Genomic DNA, 21,529 nt, shown 5'->3' on the forward strand with positions numbered 1-21,529 from the left:
TCGCAGAGAATCAACCCACGTGGCAGGTGAGGTATCTAAGTTACGTGACATTGTAGCATTACCACAGCCTCTCTAGCGAGTTGTGGCTAAACTTCGCATAATGGAAGTAGCTGTTAAATTAAATATGCGATGCGAGATGTTGCTCAGGAAGAGAAAGCTGGGTCTCACAAGCCAGATCGGTGGCGCCACCTGCCATCGTATGGCAGTGGCACATCGCTTAACCACTGCATCACTGCGCCAAAAGCAGTAAGTTTTAGTCCTTTGTGTTCTGGCACCGCTTTTATAAGTCTTAGTATTAGTGCGAAAGCACTATTAATAAGTGGTACTAATATTAGTGCTAATATTAGTACTAATATCAGTGTACTAATATTTGTGCTAAAGCACTAATACGCTCACAAACACCGACCAAGAATTTCGTCATTTTTGGCTGCTGTGCGGGTCATTGTATCTTTGAAGTAAAAAAGGTAAAAAAGAAATTATTTCAATATCCACGAGCGCAATTGAACCCGCGGCGGCGGGAACAAATCAAGACGAGGTGAGGCTTTGTATCTAGTGGCCGAAAAGAACACACGGTCGACAACTAGGAATCATCAGGATGCGCTCCTTTGTGGCGCAAAACATTATATCTTTCAAATTCATTTTTTATATGCGCTAGATGCCACATTTCTGCCTTACTTCCAGAATGCTCGTGAACCAGAGAACGCGAGCTTATACGTGATCGATTTCACGTCGGTTCTTGAAATTCAGCGTAGGCTGAGAGAGCATTTCGTCAAATATTTAGAGATTGTTTTTATGAAAGGATATCAGAATACTTGTGTCCAAGATTATAAATTTTCCTCTCTTCTTCCAGCGTTTCTGGCGGCGAAGTCAATATAGCAAAGGTCACATTAGTTAAAGTTGAGTAATATCTGAGCGTACTAAAATGAATCAATATGAAAGTATCATTCTATGGTTTCTTCCGTATTTGTTGTTAGTTCGTACTGTGGCCAGGAAATTTTGATCGCAATTGGTGGAAGAGTGAATCCGATCAGTACTGAAATTTATTTCCATCTAAAGAGAGCTTTTCATATAGCTAACAGTACCTACTTATAGCAAGAAGGCCGAGAGCTTTTCAACTAGGCGCTCTTGTAGATATCGACCTGAGGACATATACGCCTCTACCAGGTTATGATTGCAGGAGCCTGCGAGATTTAGTATGGTGGGACAATATTTCGGTAGACTCAAAAGAAAACATTTGACAGAAGTCTGTCTCGATCCCTGGGGACACTTCCTTCGTCTTATATCCATGGTTTGCGGCCATTAATCCGGAGGTATTCAACACGAGGGCTTAAAAAGCCAAGCTGCGCCTCGCCCGTAGTCACACCGTGAAGAAGGGACCGAGCCAGTACCGAAACGTCGTGTTCTTCAAAAATTATTCTGGTTTGCGTCAGTCATCTTTCTACTAAAATATTTCGGTAGTCCTCAAAAGTGAACACATGTACAGCCAGCAATGAATTCTTTTTCACGCTCACTCTTCTTTTTCCTTCCGAATAAACATCACAAATGCTACGCTATTCAATATAATGAATGAACTATGAGAACACAAAAGAAGGCACCGTATGTATCCAGCAAACAATTCACCCTTCCTCTCATTTGATCCGATATGTGCATAAAAGGCAACGCAGTGCTTTTCTTTGCTGTAAAAAAAAAACATGAACAAGGCCTTGTTAAGCAGGGTATAGTAATTATGGGATTTTTTATGTACGTGAAGTGCTCTTGGGTGTCGTCGATCTCTGATCAAAGGCCAACTTGCAAACACGTTTACGTGCGCGCGCCCATTGAACATGCCCTTGTGGTCACCGTAGTAATTTTCTTTCTTACTTGCTTTGAATTAAGATATGACTTTCAGCTTTTCTTGCTCCAGCTTTAAGGTCCTTTGTGACCCCATTCATTAGCAACTGCCTTCTACATGTGCCTAAAACTTGCAAAATTCGGTACAGGTTTGGCAGTCCGGGAGCCCTTAAGGCACATCCGACGGCATGTTTCCCACGCTTATTACATGCATGGCATTTCGTCGCCTGGACATAAAGCGCAACTGTCAAGCCAACTATATGGCACAGGGGAACAGGTGCTTGCTAACAATGACAAAGTGCTTCGTAGCACTAACAAGCGATGCGGCGCTGGGAGAAAATTGCGAGCGCTCCGCTTTTTTTCCAGATTCGGTTAACCTATCTGCTTTTCCTCTTCTTCTTCCTCCTCCTCCTCCTGATTTTTATACAATTACATCTTTCAGCTTCCAGTGGAACCCAAGAATGTAAGCCATATATCAATTAACATTACAATTTTATATTTCAGCGCGTTAATTGTCGATATATTTCGGTAACAACTGCCGGCGAGCAGATAAACAGATACTGCAGGTGTCTGCTTGTTCTCATAGCCAATAGGATGTCTTATTTCTGGGGTAGTTGGGTAGCAGGTGAGAGCTTCAATAGTTATATGTTTGGGTGTTTTTTCGCAACAATGTTTTAATTTCAAAGTCATCGACTTGCGGGAAACAAGATGCGTTTCGCGCATAAACAGGAGGAAATTTGTCGTAAAACGTCGGAAGTTGCGCACTTGACTTTGAGTGGATGAAGCGCACAAAAGACACGGCACATAGGCAAAGACGGACACGACACAGGCGCTACTTGCAACTGTTTATTGGATACATGCACGGCTTATTTATAGGCAAGAGGTAGGGGTGAAGGAAAAAAACACAAGCAAAGGATAAAAGATACTGGCGATGGTATGGATACTGCATTGTAGGGAACATAAGTGACTCAAATCTTTCTAAACTTATCTAAAAATATACTCTCATTCTTATGTATGACTAGCGATGGGGTGCTGATGAAGGAACTCCCGCCTTTTTTAATCCGGTGGGCTTCTAGCAGTTCTCGGGCAGTCTTATCTTTACTTCTGCAAAGAATTTGAGTTTCCTGGAGCTTTGGTTGACAATTCTTCTTCTCTTCTTTGCCGCAGTCTTTGCCGCAGTCTTTGCCGCAGTCAGCGAGAAAGCAGTCCAGGCCATCCACAACAATTTCAAGACTACAAAATTGAAACCTGGAAAGGTAAAAATTAGGGCAATTTCCGTATGTGAAGAACTCCGTTTACAGAAGCTCGCAAAAGGTATTCACGACAGCAAGCGCAATAGTTTGGATGTGTTTTTCAATGCGAAGACACACAAGGAAGGTGTACCTTTCAGGTGAATAGTGAGCGAAAGAGGTTCCTGGCAAAATCTTGTTAGCCGCTACCTTCAAAAACAACTCAATAACCTGGTAGTGGAAGATCCGTTTGGTGTCAAGAACAGTCTGGAAATCATTCAATTGCTGCGGGAGAACGCATCACTAGGTTGTATTTTTTCTGTAGATGTGGTTGATCTCTTTTACTCTATACCACATGCAGAGTTGATGGCATCTGTCTTGATCTGCATTGAAACAAGCGGCCTGATTGCTTTCCAAAATACTGCCGGAATATCTGCAGATAACTTTTTAGCACTCTTAGAGTTTTATTTGTCTTCGACAAGCGTTTCTTTTCAAAGTGAAATGTTGTTGCAAAAAAGAGGAATATGCATTTGTTCGTGCGTCGCTCCCGTACTGTGCAACATCTTTCTTGCGGGCATTGACAGAACCTTATCGGTGGCATTTGACGCAAGCAAAGTTCTCAAGACCTTTAGGTACGTTGACGATTTTTTAATTATATTGACTAAGCAATCACCCTTGACTTATTTGCAAACTGTGCAGGATATCCTTTTAGATTTTAAACAACATGGCAAGGGTTTGGATTTTACTTATGAACTCGCGGAAGAAAAAAAGTTACAGTTTTTAGATATTGACATAACCATTACTGACGAAGGCGTTTGCTGGATGTATCGACCTCGTGCCCGCAAAGAATTGTTGCCCTACGATTCGACGCACTCTAAAACTGTGAAACGTGCCATTGCCATCATGTGCCTTGAAACATCTCTCAAAAAATCGTGCTGTCGTAAAGTACTGAAAAGCTTTGATATACAGATACAAAAGCTTAGATAGGCAGGCTTTCCTTCCCTGGTGATTAGATCTGTCACGGAAGCATTACTGAAAAAAAGTAAAAAAAGAAAGAGAAAGAAAGAGCGAAGATGGTGAAGTATCTGAAAAGAAAATCAAACCGGTGGTGATTCCATACTCCCACAAAGTGGCTCATAATCTTAAGCGTGTTGCTGCAAAATACAAAGTACCAAAATCAACAGAATGTGAAATTAAGCATGTAAACCCGTTTCTGAAATGCGCTGTGAGGGTGCTTTATAGCATCCCGCTGACCTGTGGAAAGGTGTACATCGGCCAGACAGGCCGATGTATTAATGCACGTTTAACCGAGCACAAACGATCACTAAGAGTTGGTACCGGGTCACATTTTCCGCATTACTGCAAGGACTGCGGCAAAGAAGAGAAGAAGAATTGTCAACCAAAGCTCCAGGAAACTCAAATCCTTTGCAGAAGTAAAGATAAGACTGCCCGAGAACTGCTAGAAGCCCACCGGATTAAAAAAGGCGGGAGTTCCTGCATCAGCACCCCATCGCTAGTCATACATAAGAATGAGAGTATATTTTTAGATAAGTTTAGAAAGATTTGAGTCACTTTTGTTCCCTACAATGCAGTATCCATACCATCGCCAGTATCTTTTACCCTTTGCTTGTGTTTTTTTCCTTCACCCCTACCTCTTGGCTATAAATAAGCCGTGCGTGTATCCAATAAACAGTTGCAAGTAGCGCCTGTGTCGTGTCCGTCTTTGCCTATGTGCCGTGTCTTTTGTGCGCTTCATCCACTCAAGCTATGAACCAACTTGCCCAAGAACGTGTTCACTTGACTTTGCCGAAAACATGCCGAAGACACTGGAAGGTACTGGGTGGGCTTATTCTGTCCTCTCTGAAATGATAGCGCAATGGTCTTTGATGCGTTATCTGGCCTCGTGCCATGTCCAAACGCACCCTGCTCGCTTTCAGGCTAGTATTGCGGTTCAGCGATCGACGGGAACTGTCGTAGTATTTTTGTTTTTGTTGTTTGCAGAGTCTTTAAAATTGTTAAGATTAATTCAACTTTTGTTTAGCTTTGACAATTTATTTTCCCCTTTCACGTACGTATAGAATGGCCATAGCTCTGTATTCAGTGTTCGCTGCTTGAACTTGAATTATTCGTAAGGAAAAGAAGAGGAATAATAAAACAACGCAACTTGAGAGCGGTCGTGCGTACAACGCAAACAAGAAAAGTAAACTTTGGCTCCCCACGGCATATCCGGAGCCCTATGATTCGAAGACAAATATTGGCAATAGATGTAAAGTCCGACAGCCTTCTCCTTCGACACTAAAACAGAAAGTTCAGATTGTTTTTTTGTCTCCATCTTTTGTTTTCTAGTTTTCAACGATGCTTCAGCAAGCTCCAAGTCCGAAGAAAAATATATACGTGACCAGCCTATTTTTTTGGCTCCTGCATGGCATTCCGTCGCTTGGACAAAAAAAAATGTCAGAGGATTAGCATAGTTGAACACTGTACTCAGTGAAAGATTCACAGTAATGGTTACCTGACGTCATCCACGAGACTAATCACATAACCTCCTCCGCTTTCCATAACACAAGACTTAAAGGTCACCCAGAGGTCCAAGGTGAATGTAAGGCCAAATATAATAATAAATGTCAAAGGACAAAGTAAAAGGTCATGAGAATGTGGTGCGACACCAAGATGGTCCAAAAGGTCAGTCTGACGGGGTTAGCTGTGGTGCGACTTATAGCCATGCGTCACCTCTAACTCGGTGAAGGTCAAATTTAGTGCCACGCGAAGAGCGCCTCTACTTAGTATAGTGAAGTTTTCGCTTCAAAAGCGCAAGTGCCAAGCTTTCCTTGGCTAACTATACGGCAGTGTGGAACAGGCGCTTACTAACAATGACCAGCTGGCAAAGTGCTTCGTGCGCTAACAAGCGCTGAGGCGCTGGGAGAAAGGTACGAGCGCTCCTCTTTTTTTCCAGATTCGGGAACACCTAACCAAAATAACTTCGACGAGACTAACATAATTGAACCACATTAAACAAGCTTTGCTTGCAAGCCTTTACAGGCCACGCATTGCAAAGGTGCTGGTACAGTGCTCGTGCCGCTTCTTAACGATGGCACTGAAGCAAATACGGCTTCACGTGCGGTTCCCTTGACTTTTTCCTTTTGCACCTCTGTATGTTCCCGCTGCCGTTCTCGACTTTAAAACGAAGGTTTTGTTTTAGCTGTGTTTTTATTGAAATTATATACATTACTTTCATAGAGTGTGCCGTCTTGCGCTTCTGCCGATGTAAGACGAAGTGTCTTGTGCTTCCATTTCTTCCTTTTCTTTCTTTCTCTGAAAGAAGTCTCAGGCCTTCGCGCTTTCTGTTCTAGACAACTTGCACCGAATCGATATAGCTCTCTGTTCAGCGAATTTTTATTTGATGCACTAGATCGATCTACCACAGCATGTCAGAAAAGTGCATTTTTTAAAATTCTATTCGCCTTCCGAAAGCCATCATGCTCTCTCCTCTCTTGAGCCAACTGCTTCGCCGCTCTTACCTCCCTTTTTCCAGGAAGTGTCGCTCTCAGCGATTCAAAGTCATGAAAACGGCAATACTGTCTTTGCGGCCTTCCCGGAAGTTGAGTTCATGCCCCTCGAGTGATTTTTCATGCTGAAGTTTGTGTTTTGGCTGTTTTTACTATTTCTGAATACCACCGACTTGCATCTTCACGCCTGTCTGGTCATCGAAGCGGGTTCCTGAAAATTTTCGAAACATCCGGACCAGTCGTTTTGTCGTCCATTGCAGGTTTCGACGAGAACTATCATTGCTGTGAACAAACATTATGTAGTCTTGCTTATCGAGAGGCGTCGCTTCTTGTTCAGTTTGCCACTCTGCCAGCGTACGGAAATAAATTTCGGACAGCGTGATACTAACGACAAAAAGAGTTGTGATGGGAAAAACTAAAAAAAAAACACTTGTCGAATTCAGTTATCTTGCTCAGTGATATACTAATTCCACTTTTTAATATTTGTTGCACTCTTTTCCTGTTATCATTTCGGTTACTTATCAACTGATCATTACGCTTTAAGTAAATACCAAAACCATAACACAGTGTGCAATTTCAGATGTCCGCCGATACGTGAGACAGATACTGCGCCATTCCCTTTCCCCAAAAAACCAATTTACCTTTTTGATTTCCTCAGCAACCGATTTAGTTTGGTGGACAGGAAGTATTCAGGAACCTCAATTCTTGAGATCTGCACCCTTACATGTACGCTTTTTTTGCATATTGTTAATGTTATTAGCACGGATATGCTTTACAGCCTATGCGAGGGGAACAACTAGAAGAACAGGAATGGGTGGAGCACATATGGCAGGCTCTCTAAGGTCATGACTGGCGGTTTACCAATGTTACCGAAGAGGAAAGTATAAAACGGTTTCTTATCGGTACTCACCTAAGGAGTAGAAACGTATAGGCTAAGGAAAGGGTTAAGCTTAAGTTAACAACAACGCAGCGAGCTACGCAAGGAAAAATGATAGGTGTAACGTTATGAGGCCGGAAGCGGGCACAGTGAGTTAGGAAACAAACGCGGATTAATGACATCTTACTCAAAATCAAGAGGAAGAAATGGGCTTGGGCATGACATGCAGTGCTTAGGCAAGACAACTTGGGGTCTTTAAGGGTAACGGAGTGAATTCCAAGAAAAGGCAATCGTAGCAGGGGGCGGCAGAAGGTGAGATGGACAGAACGAGGTTAAAAATGTTTTGGAATACTGTGGCCACAGGTGGCAAAAACCGCATTAATTGGAGAACCATGGGAGAGGACTTTGCCCTGCAGTGGGCGTAGTCAGGCTGATGATTATGAATACGATGACACGTACCTCTAAATTGCACTTGTTTTCTTTTTCACTTTAGATGTGTGGAAAACGAAAATCGACCTGCGGCGTACAAGGTAGAGCCTAATTGTTCCGTGCATTATTAAGCGCTGCTGAACGCATTCAGTTCAGCGCGAGCGAACAGTCTTGAAGGTCCGCTGAAAACTTGTTTTCTGGCACTGAAGACATCCTCCGTTGTCCCTCTCACGAGCCTACTGAAGCTACCTCGTGCACTTTCTCGACCGTTCGGAAAATAAAAAGAAACAAAGACGGAGACAACAATTAAAGTAGTGAGTGATCCAGGGGTTTAGAAACTGCCACGTAATTCCTAATATTTTTCGGTTGTAATATAAGTGTTGCTTTGTGTGCTGTTTCAGCGCCTTTTTGCTGCGTTTTATTAGAGACATCTTCGCATTTGTTTGCGCCACAGCGTGGTTATGCTTGTTTCCCACGTTCCCCAAAGATTTTGAATTTGCTTCCCGTTTGCTCGCTTTCTTCATCAGAAAAGTGGGAACCCGTATTGAAGATTCCAGATAGCTGAGCAGATTCAGCTCTTTTTGTGTATCCAAATTTATAATATACTTATTCTCTTTCTGGTCAAGGAGATCTGGGACTTTTAAGCGTTTGGGTGGTGTTCAATGACCGGTGTATCACGTCCAGATGTCATGCAGTTTTCTTCTTAAATTTCAAAAGCAGACGAAGTTTAAGCGAATAAAAGACCCCATGCTTTCCGGTCAGCAGGCGAGCGCCTTAACCACTGAGCTAGCGCGGTGGCTTTAAATACTTTTGCCTTGAATGATATTGGTAAACTGCCATTCATGATCTGAGAGTAACTGCCAAATGGGCTCCTCCCTGATTTCTCTAGTTATTTCACCCTCCCGATCCGCATCTGCAGTCGCTACCTACCATAAGTAGACGTACTCCCTTACCACTTCCAGTGCCTCACTACAATTTGTAAACGGCTGCTACCTCCCTAGACTGTTGAACATTACTTTGGCTTTGTACGTATTAATTGTCAGATCCACCCTTTATTTCTTTTGTCTAAGTCAATGATCATACTTTCAAATTCATCCGCTGAAAGGCACACCAAGCCAGTCTCATCAGCTGCCGCATAATAACTACTATCCGCAACTGGTTCAATCACACCCTGTAAAGACGCGGTGAATGGCAATGGCGAGATTGTATCCCTGACTTACAACCTAATATATTACAAATTCGTTGCTGAGTTTGGGGAGTACTATAGTGGCTGTCCAGCTGTTAGAGATGTCACAATGCTTGGCGAAAATTCTTCGGGGCTCGAAACAACATCGAGCGATTGTAAACGTGCTGAAAGAACATTACAGGGGTTCCGACTGCGCTGTCAGCGCGTCATCGATTTTGTTTATCGCTAGCAGAACGCTAACAACGAAGAAGGGGGTGAAGCGATTACATGCGGACTCACAAGGTTATAATAACAAGGTGCTCACGGCCACAAGGTGTTGAAGTGCTCCGGGCAAGAAAAAAGAAAGGGGGGGGGATTCAGAATTGTTTTTGTGAAAGCTCCATTTTCCTTCTTGTTTCGAATGGGATCCGATCGAAAATTGACCGCTTCATTTTCTGCTCTTTGGATGCTCCAGTAGTGGCAGTTAGCAGCATGCCTCGGGTGTTAGAATGTTCATTTATTGTTGGGTTCAGATCTCACAGAACGTTTTACATTCGCAGAGAGTTCAGAGGTCGAGTAAAGACCAGGGCTTGGCTCGTTCGGCCTGTCTCATGCCATTTAGAGGTAGGTTTTCGGGTTGCGGGCATTACAAAATCCTTTACGACTTGTGATGCTTACTGTAAACGAATTGTGTTTTTATAGGTGTGACATTCGTAACATTTATTGTTATCTGATTCTGTGCTGAATCTTTTTCCGAAAGTTTGTCATCGTCTAGTTCATCCCCCTATATTGCAGATGGCTAAGGTCGCGTATAACTGAATAGCACTCTGGTTTTGAGCGTGCTGTTTTGCAGAATTTAGTGCTTCAACTGACAACTCCGCAGTTTGCTCAAAAACAGTTACTATACAATTATTGAAGGTAATATTGCTAGATCTGCGACGCTATTTGCATTTGTCTGCCTTCAGAAGGCATTTACACTATATCAACTTACTAGTAACGTTCAAGACACATTATCCTGTCCTGTTTTGAGTAGAGTGACTCATAAAGCATCTACCAGCCATGAGAAGAATAAGTGTAGTATTTCATCTAAACCCCACATGGCAATTTAAAATGCAAAAAAAATATCGCATGAATCAGCTACCGACGCATGCCTCAAGCCTAAGGTGCTATTTAAGGAAATGACTTTCAGCGTACTTCTGTAAACCTCGTGCACCGTCATTGACCGCCATTTAGTTAGGCAACAAAGCAAAGAATATTCATGATCAAGTGGAGCGAGAACCAGCTCTCTTTTTTTCCATACACCTAAAGCCAGAGTTTTGAGGGTTACAGTTTTGTCTACTCAAGGCAGTTCTAGTCTACGTGCCCGTACAGAAAGATAGTTTTGATTTTTATTAAACATTCTTGAGATAAATTTTAAATGGCTATCCTTCTTGCCTAATATGAGTGATGCTTCGTCCAGCACCGGCTTGTTTGATAGTTGTGATGCTGTTTAAATAGAGGTAGTAGAATGCAGACAAATTGTTTTTAAAATGTCTTCTTGCCCACATCCTCCTTTGCCACCTCCCGTCCTCAGAAAAATTTATTTAGGTAGTCTATAGACGGTCCATAGACCTCTGTCTATATAATCTATGCGCTCTCTACAGACTATCTCTACACAGCAGTTTATAGGCAATACAAATCCAACAGACTGTCATAGACAATCTATACATTGATGCTATACACTTTTAGTAGACTGTGGTCAATAGAAAGTCTTTGTCCTCTGAATAGACGAAAATAAATATCTACAGGAAGGCAACAGAGTATATAAGAAGTCTATTGAGTGTCTATATTCCATTTTTGTGAGGGGTTGTTCATGAAGCCACGGAACAGCAGGAAGCTGCCAAACGTTGCCTGTGATGGCGATTTTTGTTCAGTTGAATGATGTTTTCTAGCAGATTTGGTACTGATGGCACTATTATCTATGAGATGGAGCGTTAGTACTCCACATTTTCTTTCTTTTTTATGTAATTGTTTTCGCGGGCGGATTGCATTTTCGAATGTGGTAACCTTCCGCGAGAATCATCTTCCCTTGTGCAAAATCAACTTTCACCTTTTTCATCTCTTGGCAATGCACCGTTCCCTAGATTCTCTGGAAAGAGAATCCTGAAATGCTTTCCACCCAAAACCAGCTGGCTTCTTCACTGAGCGCAGATACAGCGTAACTTTTGTAAGCGTCTCCTTAAAAGGCAGCTGTTTTACTTACGCGTCTACAAAATATTTCTTTCACAGTCCATTTCACGGAAAACCGCCGATATCTTGCCGGAGTAAGTAGTCCAACTCTGGAGCAGACCACGCCAGGCAAGCACCGTAAATGACCCTTTCCAATACGGTTTAACCTCTCCTCTACTTGTTTCGCCCGATCAGAGAAGCACATCTATATAGCTCACTCAAGCGCTTAAATTTGATAAGGGTGGCACCCGCATCGATCACATTCGATTCTCTTGTGAAGAACAGTCTCCAGAGAAGCGACTGCCTCGACTGACAGCTAGGAAGCTTTCAAACGGTGGAAACGAAGCGCGCGACAAGATTCGGACGTTATCTGAAAGCCCTCGGGATGTCACTCAGACTGGAGTCCTGACAGCCGTCTTTGAAAGCTCTTCCTTGTACCGACGTAATTTACTCGCAAAGAAGACGTCCTGCCCTTAACCTTGTTTGAAGCAGGACGTAAAGCGCTTCAATACAGCGTTTATTAAATTTGTCAATATTCTTAGAGCAGACAAAACCTCCCGAACCTTTCACCCCCGCCACCTTCATTTGGGCATTTCACCTGAAGATTCAATACTAATCGTGTTGTCGGATTCTCTCTCCCCTTTATGTGTGGCCTCTCCCTGACCACCACGAATTTTCATCAATCTGACAGTTACGACATGTATTTTGGTGGCTGTGACGGAGACGTTCTGCACAGAAGAAAGTATTTCCTAATGGTTTTGTATTTGTTTGCTCATATTTTAAGCCCCATGCTGGATCGTGCATCGCACCTATAGTAAGGAATGTCTTAGCTTTCATTCCCTTATAGTAAGAAAGTATATAATGGTCGCGTTAATGCAGGTAGTTCGTATTTTTCTATCATGCAAACGCACTTCTCCCCTAAGTGTTAAAGTTAAAACTTTCGCTTACTCAAACCTAAACTTCAATCAGCACTTATTGAATAAATGTCAGGGCAAATCGGAGTAATCTTGAATCACAGATAATTTCTTGTTGCTTTTTGAGTCCAGTTCGCTGGCGTTTTAGAATGGGAGAGAAGATAGTTTTGCTTGCTTGTTTATTACCTCTAATGATATATTTATATACACCAATTACTCGGCGATATTCGCCTACAAGCGCTAATATTTTATAATTAAATTTTGTATTGACGCTGTTTTGCCTTCGCTTTAATCAACCGGACTATGGCTGTGACGTGTAATTAGTCTTTTGCTGACGTGAAGCACAGAAAAGGCAAAATTGCTGTTAATACCTTGTTTGTTGTCGTTTTAGGCGTCGACGCAGGTTTATTTAACCTATATAGTAAATTAGAACTATGCATCAGCGCTTATGTTGCTACTTTTTCGCTTCCCATGTGACCTAGGCCACCTATCCACCGGAATTATTCTTAGGTTCATCGAATACAGGACGCTATGCCATAAAAGAAGAAATTCTGTTTTAAATTATTTAGTGTTCGAATGCGAATACCATCCTCTGCTCAGTGCATTGTAACGTTCAACGCACCATTTGGAAAAAAAAGCAAGCAACTTAAATGAGGCGTGTAAGGCTTAGTGCTAAAGGTATCGTTCGAAGCATATTAACGGTTTATTCATCGTCCGTTAATGGGTGCATATAGACGCAGTATAATTTCTTCCGAAGCCCAATGCTTTTATTTTTCCAGCAATAAAAGTTGGTCGTTTAGTATGATAATGCGATATACGCGATGAATGCCTGTTAGCTGGAGTATGCATCATTAACAAGGTGCTGCCCCGCGAAAAATTGTCTTCAGGGCCTCACGCCCCCGTACTCTTAAGCGCCACATTTTTTTCTTGAATGATATAACGTGGTATGATGGTGTCATGTGTACAGTTGTTAATTTAGTAAACGAAGCATTCCATCCAATCTCGCCAGAAGGTGGTCCTTATGATATATTTCTTACACCTTGTTTCTCCGATTTCTCTGTGCATAATTGGACAGTGACGGCTTCTCCTATCGTTACAGACTAAAGAGATATAATGTTAGAGACTATCAGCAACAGCCTTATTCGATATTAACAACCGTCTTGCATGGTTTGTCACCCAAAGCATCCTAACTTTAATCGGCCTTGCCCTTTCCTATATAAAACTTAAATTTTTTCGACCACTACAGCTGCGGCGCAGTTCGAGTATAAGGAACAGCTCTCTCAGTCTAGATGTTTCTCTGAAGAGCCCGAGCTTATTACTCTGTCGCCACTCTCTTTGCTGTGTTGTTTGGGAATTGCAAAAAAGTTGTATAAAACAGTCATTGTGTCGAGATTAGGTACAAAGAAGATCATCTCTTATGGCGCCCAGAATACCGTGAATTATCATAATAATATAATGTGAATATTTCTCGCGCACTATGTCCGTATGCGACGCGCGTGTGTCGCGTCTATCAGGTTTCTGGGAGACGGAAGTGCATTCACATATGCAGCACCGAGGAAACATTTGTACCAACGCACTCTCGGAAGGGTAGCCGCAGCCGTATTTCTGGATACACAGACACATTGCGGGACTCAACATTTGAGCTAATATATATTCATAACTTCTACACAACGATATTTTATGCTCTTGATGGCGAAAGTTATCTGTGGCTGTTTCCTTTACCTTATTGCTTACCTGATCATAATTTACGGTGGTTTTCTACGCTCCGGTTGTATTTATTTTATCTTCAGAAAGTGTATAAGAACCCCTCAGAATTTTGTGGAAACAACTCTGATATCTACGCAGTACACGTCTTCACAGTTTGTTTCTTTTGATACAATACTGGCTGGGACAAAAACCTGGAGGCAACGTGCGCAATGAGATTATAAATGTTAATCACGTGTTTTTGAGATTATAAATGTTAATCACAAATAATATAAATGTTTGAGGACGGGGATTTTAGCTATTGAGGTAGATAAGTTGTGCACTCAGAGGCTGCTTCCAAAACCAAGAACAAAATATAGGTTTGTGCCTTGTTATTTTAAGTTTGATAAAAAACGCCATGAATTCTAAAGAGATGAATTAAGAAGCCCCGCCGCGGGGGCACAGTGGTTAGGGCGCCCGACTACTGATCTGGAGTTCCCGGGTTCGAACCCAACCGCGGCGGCTGCGTTTTTATGGAGGAAAAACGCTAAGGCGCCCGTGTGCTGTGCGATGTCAGTGCACGTTAAAGATCCTCAGGTGGTCGAAATTATTCCGGAGCCCTCCACTACGGCACCTCTCTCTTCCTTTCTTCTTTCACTCCCTCCTTTACCCTTCCCTTACGGCGCGGTTCAGCTGTCCAACGATATATGAGACAGATACTGCGCCATTTCCTTTCCCTCCAAAAACCAATTATTATTATTATGAATTAAGAAGATTGCATTTATGCTAATCAATAGTAAGCTAAAATTTATGAAAGAAAAACTAGGGATATAAACAAATTCTTCCACATTACTTTCTATAAACAATTTCCACCATATCATTTTATTGGTTGTATTTTTGTTTTCTCAACACTAATGCAATGCTCAGCTGTGGAATCTTGAAATAGAGAGAATTTGGCATCTCTACTGTCCAAACCGTAACTGGCAACTTTCAAATTTTTCGGAGTGGCAGCTGCTACTAAGTGTGGTTGAAGAACTTGATACTTATTTCTCATGTTTGATACCGTGTTTTGTGAATACAAGCAATAATCTCCTGCGGTACAAGGTCAGTATGTTTTCATAAGAAAAGGTAAAAACGTAGCCGCTACGAACAGCAGTTTCTTAGCACTTTTTCCCGACCATTCTTTTCCATCACTGAGATTAATAACTCAGCTAGAGAAAAGCATTCGATGTGTGGCATTGGTTATTTTCTATTACGCCAGACGTCACAGATAAAAACTTACAAAGTTATAGCCAAATAATGAGTTAGCTATAGAATTGTTACAGACATCTTAAACTCCATTATTACTGAATGAAACCTTAACAGGTTTCAGAAGGTGCTGGATTGAAGTAGAGATGCTGCGTCACTCTAAATGAATACCGGATGAGGAAAGCCAGGACTAGCGAGCAGGCAACGAAGGGCAACAGCCGTTAACACGTTCTTCGTCCTGCAATCTTCATTCCTACAAAATCGGTCAGCGGAAAACTGCTTTGTCGTTTCAGAAACGTGTTCCTCATTACACTCGAATATTTTTCAACCCTAGCTGCCAAGAGTGCCTTTTTTGAGTTACTACCCAGCTCTCCGCTATGCTATATAGTGCCAATTAGGGTAAGGAATTGCGCCCCAGGAGAACTGTCACGTTTGCGCCTATCGCTAAAATACAACAAAGATGATGAACATCATGGATTCATAGGGCAAGATTATCCAAGTGTTCTGCGTGTGTGTAGTTTTAGACGGCTACTCAGGATGTTTGAGGGCGTGCTATGCTTATATCTTTAAGGTAAGCTGAACCCTTTTCGTTAGCTTCCACGTTTCTTCCCCATAGGCGAGTACCGGTAAGTTACAGCTGTTGAACACTTTTCTCTTGAGGGATATTGGTAAACAGCCATTCATGTTCTTAGAAAACATGCCATATACGCTTCATCCTATTCTTATCCATCTGGTTACTTCCCTCTCATGATAAGGAGAAGGTGTCACTACCTGCCCGAAATAGACGTATTCCTTTACCACTTACAGCACCTCGCTGCCATTTGTGAACTGCTGTTCCCTTGCTAGACTGTTCAACAATACTTTGGTTTTCTGCATGTTAACTTTTAGACCCACCGTTCTGCTCTGTCTGTATAACTAATTGCAGCGACAACGCAGACAGCCACGGAAAGAGAAAATATAGGTGTAACGATAAGAGACCGTAAGCGGGCAGAGTGGGTGAGGGAACAAACTCGGGTTATTGACATTTTAGTCGAAATTAGGTGGAAGAAATGGACTTGGGCAGGGCATGTAATGCGAAGGCAAGATTACCGTTGGTCCTTAAGGGTAACGGAGTGGATTCCAAGACAAGGCAAGCGTAGCAGCCAGGGGCAGAAGGTTAGGTGTGTGGAAGACATTAGAAAGTTTGCAGACATAGGGTGGGCGCACCTAGCCAAGGACAAAGTTAATTACAGAGACGTGGGAGGGGCCTTTGCCCTGCAGTGGGTGCAGTCAGGCTGATGATGATGATGGTGCTTCTATGTGCAGAGAGTTCCGTGTACTTGTCTTTTATTCAAAAGTTTAAATGACAACGCCACTTCCGCTGCCTAGTGCCAAGTGCCAGAAATTAAAGAACTGCAAACTTTATGGGCCAGTTCTAGGAATTAGCAGGAAGTGGTGCAGGATAGTCAGATGATTTTGTTCGGTCATTATTTCTTCAAAGAAATGGATGGCCGGCTGATCACAAAAAGCAGTTTCATCAGAATGCTGTCACAGTGCATTTTCGGTTAGCCACTGTTTGAGGCCAGGTTTTCGCTGTGGGTCTGTTGTCTGCCCTGGTATTCATATCAGTGTTTAGCACAAGATTGCGAGAATGTTTCTGCTAAGTTCTACGGAATGCCTTTCACGTCGTGCTGGTATCACATATTTAACCGAAAAAAAGTGTTTTTCATTTCAGTGAAATCTACACTCGTTTGAAACTAAACCAGAACAGTTTTATCAATCGTCTTCCAATATGTGCGTGGAAGGTGCGTGGTACTGGAAGTATTACCTGTGACTGGCGAGTAAATTTATACATTAATTCGAAAAACGCATTACACACACACACACATACAAACAAATGTTTTCTATTTATTTTTTATTTGTAGTGCCAATCAATGGCGGAATAACTTATTCTACCATTGATTGGCACCACAAATAAAAATAAATAAATAGAAAACATTACCCTATGAACCTTAGTTTCGGTGACTGTTGGCTTCATCCACAGATATATATATACATTTATATATATATATAATCGAAACGCTGATAAATAAATTTGTCTCTGTAGAAGTGCCCACCTCTCTTAAATATATATATATATATATATATATATATATATATATATATATATATATATATATATATATATATATATATATATATATATATATATATATATATATATATATATATATATATATATATATATATATATATATATATATATATATATCTATCAGCGTTTCGACCGCGGTGCGGTCTTCAGGACTGAAGAAGACCCCACCCCGGTCGAAACGTTGATAAATAAACGTGTCTCTGTAGAAGTGCCCACTTCTCTTAAATATTTATTCTGCGGAGCCACCAACGGAACCTACATTCGTAACACACACACACATGTATATATATATATATATATATATATATATATATATATATATATATATATATATATATATATATATATATATATATATATATATATATATATATATATATATATAGCGCAAAAATATAAATTCCTGCGAAATCAGCAGATCGGACAGCCGTCGCCATAGCTTAGGTGGTAGAGCACCGGGCGCGATATTCAGAGGTTGTGGGTTTGGCTACCACAAGCGGCATAGTTGTTTTTCTGCTGCTTTAGAAGCAATTTTTTTTAATCGAAAGATTAACCGAAGTATTGTTCTCCCATTGATTGGCACTACAAATTTAAAAAAAAATTACAAACATTCCCCTATACATATTGCTTTCGATGACCGTTGGCTTCCTTCATATGTTTGTCAAAACGAGCCCTCATTTCAGATTAATCGAAGCATTATTCTCCCATTGATTGGTGCAACAAATTTAAAAAATAGAAACATTCCCCTGCGCGTATTAGTTTTGGTGACTGTTGGCCTCCTTCATATGTTTTTCAAACGAGCCCCTCGTTTGAATATCATTTGCCTTTTCTGCTAATATATATATATATATATATATATATATATATATATATATATATATATATATTTTCGCCGTTTCTTTTTGGCGCAGTTTTTCCGTGCGAGATTTGTATTTGCTCGGCATACTGAGTTCATAACGTAACTTTTGAGTATTGTTTCCTTTTCAACACATTTTTGGTCGGCATGATCAATGTGTAGATTATACGGGGCCTGGAGAACCGGTTTCCTGAAATTATCATTTCCTTTTCGAAGCAATCATAGTTACTACCTATTTTTTGCGTAACGTTCTTGAGGCTTTTCTGTCAAGAGGGAAATGACACTAAATTGGTTCTACCTCTTCTCTAAAGTTAGAGTCCTCCCCTTATAAACGCCTTACCATGGCTACTTAATGCGAAAGTAAAACCCATTAGTCCCCGGAAGCCTTCAAATTAATCTTTATGCTCATCATTTCTAGCGGCTGATTTGATAAGAGTCTTATGTTTACGGGGATTAATAATTGTAATAAAAGTGTCAAATTAATCCGCGAACATGAACGGTAATGTTTCAAAAGTTGCAAGCACTGTTATGACTTCCCCATAACTAAGCGTCAGTTCTCCATTTATTTTGTTCTCTTTGCTGCTAAGTAGTCACCAAATGTATTTTGTTTCCTTGGAAAATGTTCAGTAAGATTAATCATCAACTACTTGCTCTGGTTTCAGTAACTTAAGACATCTCCCCTTTCTGCCACCTTCTTCTCTACTACACCGCATTAACATCCGCCTGAGAACATAAACAGGGAGACTAATATCGGTCCGTGAACAACTATCTCGGTTTAATTCCCCACTTGAATTAGCACAGTTGTGCGAACAAGAAAAAAACGGGACATCACCGGCGCAACAGCTTGGTGAAAGAGACTTTTTTTTTCGTTAGCTCTAAACAATTTCACCACATATGTGTGTCTTTGTGCTTTCTTGGCAGTTCTTGCAGCGTTTCACGATCTCTATTTCTTACTCGGTGCAGTTTCAATGAACGTCTAGCAGACCATGTCTTTCTCGAGAACTGAAATAAACTATGAAAAGCAGATATATTTCAGTATCGCACTCCGTTTCCCCCAGAGGTATTGATCTGCTTTCAGAACATCATCAACCATCGCCACATACAATCTGGACCGATCCAGAGAGAATCAATGCGCGGCTGTCATGACGGCTATGATTTGCGCAACGCATCTGGCCATAGTGCGCATTTACCTCGTAGGTGAGTATCCTGAGCAGACTTTGTTCTTTTTTTTCATTATTAACATATCATGGATACGACTAGCCGATCGGCCCCTCCACTCTTTATGCGGATAGTGGGCCCAGGTGTATTAAGCAGCCAGAGGCAAAGAGAAAAGATGCAGAGATCAAAATGGGTACAGTAATCGAGTAGACATGAAACAAAATGACCCTTAGAAGTACAAAACATGGAGCTGCGGACGTCAGTAAGGCATGCGAAAGGTATAACTAACTATATATAATTACAAGGGTCTTTAGCGCAACAACGAAAGGACAAGGAAAGGCAATTGGGACGTTCACGGTGCAGTGGGAGTCCCTCGTAATTGTTTTTCCAGCACCTGCTGCGTAGAGAACTTTTCTGATGTGCTGAAATGGAACATAATCAAACGCCGAGCGAAGAACCATCCCACACTACTTATGTAGGACGCCCGCCTCGTCCGAACCGCGGTGAAGAACAAGACCTCAGCGGAGAAGGGTTGAAATGCGAGCCAGTTGGTTCATAGTAACTTGAAAAAAAATAACCAGTCACAAAAGACAGTCGTTGTGGCGTGTACACTCCTTCTCTAGTCCCTTGTCTTTTGTGACTGTTTTTTTTTCAAGTTACCTCAGTGGAGGCACGGGCGTTGGCAGTTAGTGTGAAGTCGGGGTGAGGAACGAACTCTAACCGGCAAATGTATGTTGGATGTCGGTGCTGAGTTTGAGGTTACAGTAAGCCACAATTGGCGTCAGCGATCGAATTATTATGACAGCAATGGCTCTCCCGAAGCGAGATTCACACATTAATCAAACTCGAGCCTCACTGCCAGCACGCACAGACGCACTCGAACTAGTCAACTGCCACTGAAGCCATTTTAATCGTGCTCAGTGCCCCGACAAGGTTTGTAAGTCGGGAAGCCTCGCTCCTTAATGTACGTTTTCCACGTGGATAAACACTACCATGCATCATGCACACAGCTATGTCATGCTACTGCCCGCTTCACAGACGCGGGCGGGACCCATCTCTCTGAGTTGCATCCTGGTCACCACATAAAATAATCGTCTAAATCACCGCACCTATCACATGTAGAACGCAACGGAGCGATGTTAGTCCTGTTTTAAATATCCAGGCAGGAGTACGAACGAAATCGTTGTGAATGTGGTGCGTTAGAAGAGATTTAGACTAATTCAACTAATTGATCACAAAAGGGTTGGCCGGGCAGACACCAGATTGACCTAAACTGGCTAAGCATATTTCTTTAACTAAGTGGTTGATATGTAGCGAGATCTGCCAATGTGCCGTCGAGCGCCGGACACGTACAATAGCCGCGCCCAATACAGGAGTGTCACTGTCGAGCTTTGTCTGTTCTTTTTGATCCAAACGAAACATTGCGCGCACCCACACTAGAGAATAGGGCAAGAATAAGGAGGCATAGAGGTTAAAGAGCCGAAGCTCTTCTTGAGCAAGCAAAGAAGAAAAGAAAGCAATGGACGAGAAAAACTGGTAAAGTTTTAACGTAGTTAAACCGAGTGGACGTGCGAAAACTTGTGTTCAGCTGGGTTCGCTCATGGTTTTGCTTCGCTTGGTCGGCGACACATGTGGCGTTCGATAGTAGTGTTACTTGATGAAGACGACGAGATGCAACAGCACAGAGTAAGAGTGTGTATATTAGTTCAGTAGTAGAGTTAGTTGATGAGGACGACGATGTGCGAGTCCGGTGCAATTAATACGAAGCAGTGAAGAAAACTTACTGTTATCGTGCAGTGGCCAGATAAGCTGATCTGTTCTCGCCGTTCTGGGCTCGAATCTGTCACGGCGGTATTTATTCAAATTAAAAACATATTGGTGTTTGGGGAAATCAATAGGCGCTGTATATGTCTCACATCTCGGTGGACACTGCAAGCACGCAGTAATAGAAGGGATAAATGAGGAGGTGGTGGTAGTGGAAACCTTTATTGCCAAATACGTAGGGGAGCAAACCTATAACATGGCACGAGGCAACCCTTAAGGGGCTGCCCTCACAGGTCAAAGGACAGCCCTTGGAGGGCTATCCGCTTCAGGGCGTCGGTAATTATCCGGCGCTGGTCAGCAGCAGCGGAGCTGGCCAGAAGAGTCTCCCAGGATGACTCCGCCGTGGTGGGGAATGGAGGGTTTGGGAAGGCAGGACATGTGAGGAGGACATGAAGGAAGTCTCCCGCTTTCCCGCAGAGCTTACAAGAAGAAAAGAATTGATCGGGATAGCGGGCATGAAGGAGAATA

The sequence above is a fragment of the Amblyomma americanum genome, chromosome 5 (genome assembly GCF_052857255.1).
Source record: "Amblyomma americanum isolate KBUSLIRL-KWMA chromosome 5, ASM5285725v1, whole genome shotgun sequence".
Classification (NCBI taxonomy): Eukaryota; Metazoa; Arthropoda; class Arachnida; order Ixodida; family Ixodidae; genus Amblyomma; species Amblyomma americanum.